Below are 7,572 nucleotides of genomic sequence, written 5' to 3'. Positions count from 1 at the left end.
TTTGTTCATCTTTTTACTTTATTCCCCAGCAAGTTTTTAAGTCCAGTGGGGTGTTTTAGAGATAATCAAAATGTCTTCCTGTACTTTGTTATTCTGGTAGTCCGATTCTGATGAAGGCTGTATCGTTTTTTTTTTTTTAAAGATTTTATTTATTTATTTGTCAGAGAGAGAGGGAGAGAGATCACAAGTAGGCAGAGTGGCAGGCAGAGGGAGAAGCAGGCTCTCCGCCGAGCAAGGAGCCTGATGCAGGACTCGATCCCAGGACCCTGGGATCATGACCTGAGCAGAACACTTAACTGACTGAGTCACCCAGGTGTCCCTGAAGGCTGTATTTAAACCCAACCACATCCATAAATAAGCACGCCCCAGCCACACCTACACACATATGTTATAAACTTACAGTCATTATTTGAATTAAGTACAAATCTAATAAAACTCAAGTGACCTTAGGCAATAGCTTTTCATTAGTTGCTATCCTTGATCCCAGATAATTGATTCAGTCAAATGTGTATTAGTTCTCTATGGCTGTGCGACAAATTACCTAAAACCCAAAGGCTTAAAACAGTGACAGGTATTTATTATCTTATAGTTTCTGTGGGTCAGGAATTTGGATTATGTCAGCTTGGCTAGGCGACACCATAGTCCTCAGAATTTCCTTTCTAGCATGTTTCCAGATAGGGTAGGTGACTAGAGTGGTGTCTCGTGAGAGCTGGAGGGTTGAGAGAGAAAGAGAGACTCCTGTCTGTGGTCAACAGCTTCTGCCTGTGTCCATGGAGTCCCACCTTGCTTGCTTTGCTTGCTTGCTTATGATTTTCTCTTCCTGACTGCCTGTGAACAACAGCTTTGGTCTTCGTCCCTGGGGTTCCAGCCTGCTTGTGATCTTTCCTTCCTTCCTGATTGCAAGCTAAGCCGGACTTCTGACTTGCTAAGCCGGCCCTCACAATTTCATAAGCCAATTCCTTGTCATAAACCCATATATTCCCTACTGGTTCTACTTCTCTGATTGAATGCTGACTAATCCAGAGTGGCTTAACTGGGCTCTTCTGGCTTGGGGTCTCTCCTGAAGTTGTAGTCAAGATATTGGTCAGTACTCCAGTCATCAAAGGCTTACCTAGGCCTGGAGGATCTGCTTCTAAGAGGGCTCAGTCATATAGCTGGCAGGTGGTACTGGCTGCTGGCAGAAGGCCTCGGTTCTGTGCCACATAAACCTCTTGATGGAACTGCTTAAATATCATCATGACATGGCTTCTGACTTCCCCGGAGTGAGTGATCCAAGAGAGTAAAGCAGAAGCATGAATGTCTTTTATTATTTAGCATTAGAAGTCACATACCACCACTCTTACTGGTTTCTGTCAGTCTCCCAGACCAACCCTGAGACAATGTGGAAGGGGACTCTGCAGGGGTGTGAATACCAGGAGCGAGGACCAGTAGTAGTCATCTTGAAGGCTGGCTACCACAAAGTCTTTCTCATCCCAATTCATTATTTTGGTGTCATGTAGGTGTAGGTATAATAATGCAATGAATAAAAAGCCTTATATAAAATTTTAAATTTTGGTATTTAATAAATTTAAAATAATTTCATTTTAAAGATTACTTAAATAAAATTAAAAATTTAAATATATAGTTTCTAAATAAAAAGATACAGTACATAGTACATCAACCTCCATGCATCTATTGCCCAGATTCAATAAATATAAAGAGTTGGCTAATTTTATTTCATCTATTTCCTTGACTCCACCTTTTTTTTTTTTTTTTTGCTAGAATATTTTAAAGCAAATTCCTGAAATCAGGTATTTCATATGAAAATAATTCTGTTTGCCTCCTTGGTAGGTTCTATTTTGTTTTGTTTTGTTTTTTAAATATAACCACCAAGCCATTTTTGCACTCAACAAAACTAACAATAATTCCTTAATATCAATACCAGTCCATATTCAAGCTGCCCCCATGTCTTCTTACAGTTAGTTTATTTGAAACAGGATCTCTCAGCAAGGACTAAATAATGCATTTGATTGTATGTCTGCTAAATTAATTAGTTAATTGATTAATCTCAAGTTTTTATTTAAGTTCCAGTTAATGTACAGTGTAATATTAGTTTCAGGTGTAGAATTTAGTGATTTAACACATATACAATGCCCAGTGCTCAATTTATCTTAACCAAGAATGGTTTCCTCCTCCTTTTTATTTGTCCATAGCATTTATATGTGTTTTACTGGTTCAGAGCACTGATGTGTTTCAACCCATTGCAGTTATTGTTCTTTTTGATTTCCTTTAGGCCAGTGGGGGCTTGTTTAAGGGGTCCTATTTCCCTTTGATGTGAATTCATTTATTGTTGAAAGCTTCCTTTTAAAAGGATGACCCAAACTCATCTTTTTTTTTTTTTAAAGATTTTTTATATTTATTTGAGAGAGAGAGAGAGGGAGAGAGCATAAGTGGGGCGGAGGAGGCAGAGGGAGAAGGAGAAGCAGACTCCCCACTGAGCATGGATCCCAACACAGGGCTCGATCCCAGGACCCTGAGATCATGACCTGAGCTGAAGGCACATGCTTAACAGACTGAGCCACCCATGCGCCCCATCCCCCAGATTCATCTTGATGCATCTTTGGCCCTAGACTTGGAATGAGCCATTTATTCAAGGAACTATATTTCTTTTAGTGGGAAATGGTTTACACTCTGGTGCTAGCGGTGCTCACAGCTACTATAATATTTTGAAAGGTTATTTTACAACGCACTCAATAAGGTAGCATATGAAAATAGCTGGATGTTCCATTTCTAATTCAGTCCAATCTGCCGTATTGTAATATCTTATGTAAACAGGGAACATTGAAGTGGAATTTCAGACAGGAGGTCTTTAAGGTAGAATAGGTTACTGCTAGGTGACATTGTAGACAGAGTTCTCACTCGAAGTCAAACTCAAGTCATGGCCAACTGAGGCAAACTGAAGTAGATGTCATTCCTTTGACAGTAGGTGTTGTTCCCAGCTTCACCTGTGCCTTTTCCCCTTTCCCTATGTCCTCACCTCTTTTTGTTCAAAGTTTTCACATACTGATTTTTTTCTTCTCACTTAGAAATCAAACTCCTTCACAGTTATAGTTGACCCTTCAACAACATGGGTTTGAACTGTGCAGGTTGACTTATATGTGGATTTTATTTAATTAATTAATTAATTAATTAATTAATTTATTTATTTTATTTGACAGAGAGAGACACAGCAAGAGAGGGGACACAAGCAGGGGGAGTGGGAGAGGGAGAAGCAGGCTCTCCGCTGAGCAGGGAGCCCGATGCGGGGCTTGATCCCAGGACCCCAGGATCATGACCTGAGCCGAAGGCAGATGCTTAATGACTGAGCCACCCAGGAGCCCCATTATATGCAGATTAAAAAAAAAATACAGTGCAGTGTTGTAAATGTACTCTTTCTTCCTTATGATTTCTTTTTTTTAAATTTATTTATTTATTTATTTATTTTAAAGATTTTATTTATTTATTTGAGAGAAAGAGAATGAGAAAGAGCACATGAGAGGGGGGAGGGTCAGAGGGAGAAGCAGACTCCCTGCCGAGCAGGGAGCCCGATGCAGGACTTGATCCTGGGACTCCAGGATTATGACCTGAGCCGAAGGCAGTCGCTTAACCAACTGAGCCACCCAGGTGCCCTTTTTTTTTTTTTAAATTTTATTTTATTATGTTATGTTAACCACCATAAATTACTTATACACCAACAACAAGACAGAAGAAAGAGAAATTAAGGAGTTGATTTCTTTTTTTATTATGTTCAATTAGCTGATGTATAATACCTCATTAATTTTTGATGTAGTGTTCAACAATTCATTAGTTGCATATAACACCCAGTGCCCATCACCACACATGCCCTCCCTAATACTCATCACCCTGTTATCCCATCCCCTCCCCCCTCTGAAACCCTCAGTTTGTTTCCCGGAGTCCAGAGTCTTTCATGATTTGTCTCCCTCTCTGATTTCTTCCCATTCAATTTTCCCTCCCTTCCCCTGTAGTCCTCTGCACTATTCCTTATATTCCACTGAAACCATATGATAATTTCTTAATAACATTTTCTTTAGCTTACTTTATTGTAAATATTTATTGTATTTACTATATTTACTCTATTGTATATACTTACTATATTGTAAGTACAGCATATAATTTATATGACATACAAAATATGTGCTAATTGATGGTTTATGTTATTAGTAAGGCTTCTGATCAACAGGAGGCTATTAGTAGTCAAGTTTGGGGGGAGTCAAAAGTTATACATGGATTTTTGAGTGTGCAAGGCCATTGGCACCCCAATCCCCGTGTTTTTCAAGGGTCAACTGTGCTTCGTTAGTGATTATTCTCCAAGGAAAGCAGATTGTTGTTGGGAAAAGTTGCAAGACCATTGTAGCAAATGAAATTTGATTTCAGTCTTGGCTCTGCTTTTTGCATTTTATAAAAAGGGGGCCTGGACAGAGACTGCTGAATTGCAAATAAGGCATCACTAAGGGAGAACTTTCAGGCATTGGGAAAGAAGGTATTTCCAGGTTGAGCATACCTTCCAGAAGTCTCTCAAATTCTTTTAATCATTTAATTCTCTTTGATAAGAAAATAAGAGCTCTTTATAAAGTTTTCCCACAGAAAAGAAGCCGTATTTCCCTTCTGTATGTATTTAAAAAAAAGACTTTAAAATTTCTCCTGATTTGGAAGGTCATTAAATACCTCTTTTGCAAAAAGACTCAGGAGATGGAAAACCATATGTCCCATAATTCCAGGGGTTAAAGCAAAAAGGACTTTTTTTTTTTTCACTAGAGTAAATATGTCAAGTATGGCCATATTTGCATATGTTGTACTTTAAAATCATGCTTAAAACTGCCTCATATATTCTGAATCTGGCAAGTGGAAGGCAAGGAGGTCACCTGTGCAGCTGGTGCAAGTAATGGAATTCCCACTAGGCACATTTATAAGCTCCAAAATAATGTGACAAAAAGAGCACTCCATCTGTTGGTTGCCCATTGAGATGAGCACCAGATCTACGGACACTTTAATATGGGCAGTGTGTCTTGAGTGTAAACATTTATATTAAGTATCTTTAATTTTATTTACTCTCCATCTAATTATTATAGAAATAGTCACAAATATGAACTGTACAGGAGTACACAGGCTGGTGAGCAAATATAATATTTCTATCTTATTATACTATACAAAGAAAAAAATGGAAACGTTTCAACACAAGATGCTTTATAAGTCTTGCATTATTGAAAACAGTTTAATGAAAGCTGGGTGGCAGTCAATTCATGATATTCCAAATGACCATGAGCAGCTACATGAAGAATATTTGAGATAAGAAAATGTAACAAACTATTTCTTTTTTTTTTTAAGATTTTATTTATTTATTTGACAGAGAAAGACACAGCGAGAGAGGGAACACAAGCAGGGGGAGTGGGAGAGGGAGAAGCAGGCTTCCTGCCGAGCAGGGAGCCCGATGTGGGACTCGATCCCAGGACCCTGGGATCATGACCCGAGCTGAAGGCAGACGCCCAACCATCTGAGCCACCCAGGCGTCCCAAATTTTATTTAATTTTAATTAAAATAGCTACATGTGGCTTGTGGCTACTATATTCGACAGTATAGATTGAGAGAGAGAGAGTGAGAGAGAGAGAGAGAAACAGAGATGAGAGAGTTTGCTGAGAGTGGAGATATTCTAAAGAGAGTATCTACATAGGATGTGCTAATAGGTGGCCCAAAAGCCATACATGGCCTACCTTCAGACTGTGGTTTTTTTTTTTTAAGATTTATTTATTTATTTGAGAGAGAGAGACAGAGAGAGAGAGAGAGAGAGAGCGTGTGCACGAGAGAGAGAGTGAGCACGAGCAGGGTGAGGGGCAGGGGAAGAAGCAGGCTCTCCACTGAGCAGGGAGCTCAATGTGGGGCTCGACCCTGGCACTCTGGGGTCATGACCTGAGCCAAAGGCAGATGCTTAACCTACTGAGCCACCCCAGGTGCCCCCAGACTGTATATTAAAAAAGAAGTGAGTGAGAGAAGAGAAAAGGGATTGGTGCAAGAGAATCTCTTTAGAGAGAGTTGTCTGCATGCTCCACATTTCTCCCCTTTCCCCCGCCTGCTTCAAGTCAAGTGAAGGGGGATTCAGGAGGCTGCCCTGAGAAGTGACATGTTCCCTGAATTTGTGAGACTCAGAAATGGGTGCTTGGCTCTCTTTGGTAAATGTAAAAAGGAGAGACTGGCTGGAGATGTCTCTGACCACAGAGCAAGGAGAAAAGGCTAAAATGGGAGCAGCCTGAGTTTGACAAGAGGGTACCCTTTGGGCTAGAGAGAACTCTATAGAAGGTGGTAGTGGGGTCACTATCTAAAAAGATGAGACACCTGCAATAGGGAGAGTCTGTGTGGGTTCTACTTCCAGAAACAGCTGTTGGAGTGAAGGGAGTGGAAGACACCAAACACGCCTCCTGAAAGAAAGACACAGCAGTGTGTGCTGCCAATCCTGTCCAAAGACAGGAGCACCCATCACAAGGCCCTTTCTCTCCCTTTATCTGCCTTGTGTGCCCTGCCTGGTGAGGAGATGGAACAAGAGAGCAAAGGCAGACCTCATCTTCTGTCTCCACAAGAGATTTCCAATAGGAAAAATGGATAGCCATTTACTTAGGTGGGGAACGCTAAGGGAAATGTTTTACTTTTGGAGAGAGGAATCAGGAGTTCAGTTTGGGAAGGTGGATAACAATTAGCTAGCCTAGTGGAGATGTTGAGGAGACAGCTGTATAGCAATCTGGAGTTCAAGAGCGAGAAGTGATAGAAACTTGGGAGTTGTTGGCATATAGATGGTGTTTGAAACCATGGAAATGGAGGAGCTCACCTAGGGAGTGAGTCCAGATAGAGTAGAGGGCTGAGGGCTGAGCCCTGGGACATTCCAATGTTTAAATGCATGGAGAAGGGTGGATTCAAGTAAAGTGCTTAGAACAGGGTTTGGCACATGGTGAGTGCTCAGTAACTGCTATTATCAGTCAAGAACGACCAGTTGGGGCAGAGGTTTCTAAAGGAGATAGAGATCTTGAGCTCTTAACGTTAGTCACTTGTTATAGCTGCAAAAGGGGTGGGGTGGGCAATGTTCACCATAGGAAGAGCAAGTGGCAAATTCGCTAATTCAGGTTCTTTATACACCCTTGTTCCCAAGGCTCATTTACAGAAGGACTTGTCCTGTTCAGATGTTGCATCTGGGGTGAGAGGAGATGAGGATGGCATCCAGGGAGGCCAGCTGGTCACCCAGACCCAGTCTGGGGAGGCAGAACCAGAGGGCAGCTTGTCAACCAGGTGTGGAATCTGTATTTTGGCATTGTAGCCAGAGTTGAGCATGGAAGCCCTGTGGCCAAAATCAGAAGAGACTGATGGTTAAATTGAAATGCCATTTTAGTAATTTGTAATTGACAGTGCCTTGTCTGCATCCCAGCTCACAGTCTCCATCTCTTGTCTGGGCTTCCACAAGAGCTCCCAACTTGTTTTCCCACCTCCACTCTCACTCCCCTCTAGTTCTTCCTCCACAAGATGACTGGAGTGATCTTTAAGGAATATCATTTA

The sequence above is a fragment of the Neomonachus schauinslandi genome, chromosome 5 (genome assembly GCF_002201575.2).
Source record: "Neomonachus schauinslandi chromosome 5, ASM220157v2, whole genome shotgun sequence".
Lineage (NCBI taxonomy): Eukaryota > Metazoa > Chordata > Mammalia > Carnivora > Phocidae > Neomonachus > Neomonachus schauinslandi.
Note: the sequence above shows the minus strand (reverse complement) of the source record.